This window comes from Eptatretus burgeri, unplaced genomic scaffold, assembly GCF_056783735.1.
Source record: "Eptatretus burgeri isolate ZD-2024b unplaced genomic scaffold, Ebu_testis_v1 Ebu_testis_scaffold_29, whole genome shotgun sequence".
Lineage (NCBI taxonomy): Eukaryota > Metazoa > Chordata > Myxini > Myxiniformes > Myxinidae > Eptatretus > Eptatretus burgeri.
Window position 1 is genome coordinate 328376 of NW_028221979.1, and position 3770 is coordinate 332145.

At 44.9% G+C, this 3770-nt stretch overlaps 1 long non-coding RNA gene across 1 annotated transcript; it reads right to left on the reverse strand.

Annotated features, from left to right (window-relative positions):
• Window positions 1-875: 875 nt before the first annotated feature.
• Window positions 876-1572, reverse strand: LOC147007751 (uncharacterized). The gene is made up of 2 exons (XR_015053950.1): window positions 1150-1572; window positions 876-948 (listed from the first exon to the last, which is right to left on the reverse strand). It is a non-coding gene; the product is annotated as an uncharacterized LOC147007751 (long non-coding RNA).
• Between the last annotated feature and the right edge of the window lie 2198 nt (window positions 1573-3770).

The following is a 3770-nucleotide window of genomic DNA, read 5'->3' on the forward strand; positions in this document are numbered from 1 at the left end:
AATTTGAAGCTAAAATACTCACTATTGCAATGAAATCACACGTTTTCACTTCAGAAAAGTGAGGCAGAACAAAAAGTTTTCAGACAATGGTTTTGCTTGGTTTAAGAAGCTTGTTTTATTGTATTTGAGCATTATTTGTGCAACTTTGAAGCTAAAATACTCACGATTTCAAGGAAATCCCACATTTTCGTTTCAGAATAGTGATGCAGAAGAAAACGTTGAGTCAGACAATGCTTTTGTTTGGTTTATAAAGCTTGTTTTAGGGTAATTTGAGCATTTTTTGCGTGAAGTTGAAAATAAATACTCATTATTTCAATGAAATCACAAGTTTTTGCTTCAGAATAGAGATGCAGAACAAAAAATTTTCAGACAATGCTTTTCAGTCAAAACTTCCGGTTCCGGTTTTAGAGCAGCGAGAGTTCTCCTTTGGGGCTCCTGCTGACGTTCTCAAAGCTCAGTTTCCGGTTGTTATTTGTCCTGTTTTAACTGTTTAAATTTCTCACCTACATGTTACTGTGTGTTGCTAGTTCGGTTTTGTTTCAAAAATCGTGCTATTTTGTGAGTATTTTTGTCGACGTTCTTACCTGTGCTTGAGGCCTAGGCCTAGGCTTGAGGCCTACCGGTTCCACTCGGTGTTCGATCGTTTTTTTTTTTTGTTTGTTTGTTTTTTCTCCCCATTACCTTCAATTTCTATCCTCCCCATTACCTTCAATTTCTATCCTCCCTATTACCTTCAATTTTGATCCTCCCCACTTTCCAAACATCCCCCATTCTCCCAACTAATCTCTCTTATCTCAAAAAAAAAAAAAAAAAAAAAAAAAAAAAAAAAAATACCCTACAACAACAACAACACGCTCACCTTCTCCCGATTCTGCTTCTTCTTCTTCCTCTTAACTTCCTCCTCGTCTTCTTCCTCGATTTTTTTTTTTTTTTTTACACTTCCATGACCTAATCTGTTGAACTCTCTCATATATTAATATTAACAACAACAAAAAAAAAATATATATATATATATGTATATATATATATACCCAACAACAACAACAACACACTCACCTTCTCCCGATTCTGCTTCTTCTTCTTCCTCTTAACCTCCTCCTCCTCGTCTTCTTCCTCGATTTTTTTTTTTTTTTTTTACACTTCCATGACCTAATCTGTTGAACTCTCTCATACATTATTTTTAACTACAAAAACGATCTTATAATGCTTCATCTTCCTCTCTCACACATGTGGTACTCTTTACTGTTTCACAATGCACTACTCTTCTGCTATTTTAACAGACTGCTCTCATTTCGATCTCTCCTTCATTCCTTGCCTAAAAAATCCAACTATTACAGCGCTTCTTCTGTCCATGCTCTGAATTCGCCTTCATTGCATCCATCAAGAATTGTGTTAAATCGCATCTCTGACCTAAAACTTTTAAAAACCACAGTTTGCCATGGATGCTCGCTTTCCATCAAACATTCTTTTTTTCCAACTTCAGTGCCAACTCACCCCCCTCACCCCTCACTCTCACTCTCAAAGCAACCATCCCACTCTTCTCCCTCCAAGCCTCCCTCTCACCTCTCTCAAAAATCCCCACCTCACCTTTCTCCCACCTTTCATCCCCCTCACTCTTCCTTCTCAAAGTTGCCCCCCTCTCATCCACCAACCTGCCTCCCTCCACTGCCCTCTCACCTCCATCTCTTCACTCCACCTCCTCAAATCCTCAACTGCCTTGTTCCTTGTCTCTTGTCCCCCCTCTCCCCCAGCACCACACAGCCTTTTCTCCTCCTCATTCGCCCCCCTCCCCTCGCTGTTCTGCAATACCCCACACTCCTTCAGCAACCCTCCTTACCTGCCCCCTCGGCCCTTGTCCTACCCTCCCCCTCCCCCTCCACCTCCTGCACCCAAAGCCTCCTCCCCTACCTCTTCATTAAAAGTGTGGACCTCAAATATCCGGGGCCTTCGCTCAAACCTTTCAGATCTTTCCATACAGGTTGCCACTGACAAACCAGACATTATCTGCCTAACAGAAACTTTCCTCTCCCAAGACGTGTCTGACTCCCAAGTATCTCTCCCTGGCTACTCCCTCTTACGGTATGACAGACCTGAGCCTCGTCCTGGTGGAGGTGTTGCTCTCTTCATCAAAGACTATTCCTCACTCTCCATGCACTGCTCTCACTTCCCCACACCCCCAGGAATACCTCTGGCTTCGGCTTCCCCTCCACTCCCACCTCATGTTTATATGTGTACTGTACCGTCCACCGAACAGTGATGACCATCTACACCTCACTATCCGAAAACATGGACCATCTTCTATCTTCTCATCCAAACTCTCTCTTCCTCTTATGTGGTGACTTCAATTGTCATCACGCCAGTTGGCTCGGTGTGGGTACCTCTCTCACCTGCCATGGCACCTCAGCAAAAGCTTTCTGCGACTCATTGGGACTGACTCAATCGGTCAACTTCCCGACCCGGATCTCAACCAATGGTACTCCATCTCTTCTGGATCTGATTTTGACAAATTTCCCTGACAATATCTGCTGCTCTTCCTTCGCTCCAATTGGTTCTTCTGACCACGTCCTTGTCAAAGTGGACATCTCTCTGGCTGTTATCAGAGAACCACCTCACCGCCGTCGAGTCTGGCATTTCACTCAAGCCGACTGGCAGGGTCTCCGAGCAGCCATCAAACTGACAGACTGGTCTCCTATCACTACTTTCTCAAACATCAACTCATCCTGGGAATTCTTTCAAAGAAACTTGCTCTCCCTCATGCACAGATTTATCCCCTCTCGTGTTCAGTTGTCTTACCCTTCCTCCCGCCCTTGGTTTACTGAAGCTTGTGGCGAGGCAGTTGTCCTGAAACAACTTGCCTTTGCCTCATGGAAAGCAAACCCAACTGAGGGCAATCTCAGTTCTTTCCACAAAGCTCGGAACAAGTGTGTATCTCCCCTCAGGAGAGCCAGAAAACAACATCTTTCTCATCTCAAGTCTGAACTCTCAAACCTCTCTCCCTCCTCAAAATCCTGGTGGCGTTTAATCAAATCTGTTTCTGGTGTATGTTCCCCCTCCATCCCCTCCCTTACCTCAAATGGCCGCACTGCTGATTCCACACGTGATAAAGCTGAATGTCTAAACTCAGTGTTTGCAGCTAAATCTTGTGTCCTAAACCCATCACTATCTCCACCCACTTTACCCAGTCGCACCCAACTGTCCCTGGACTCTGTATCCTTTTCTCCTAACAAGGTGGAGAGCTTGCTTTCAAACCTCGAGTCAGATTCTGCAACCGGTCCAGACGGCATCAGCCCACGTGTCCTCAAAGCCTGCTCTTCTGCTCTTGCTCACCCTCTCTCTGTTCTATTCACCCTCTCATTTGCCCAAGGTCATCTGCCATCTGCTTGGAAATCTGCTAACATCACGGCCCTGCATAAAAAAGGTGCAAAAACAGATCCCTATAACTACAGACCAATCAGCCTTCTCCCAATCATCAGCAAGGTGATGGAATCCATCATCGCCTCAGATATGAAATCCTTACTCTTCTCCAATGGCTTGATTTCCAATCATCAATTTGGTTTCAGACCAGGTCACTCTACCCTGGATATGCTGCTTCTGCTCTCCCATCAATGGATGGAGGTCCTCAATGCCAGACAGGAAATCCGAGCCGTATCCCTGGACATATCACGTGCTTTTGACACAGTCTGGCACCCTGCCCTACTCACCAAACTCTCTTCCCATGGTATTCAAGGCCATCTCCACTCATGGCTCGTAGACTTCCTCTCCTGTCGCAG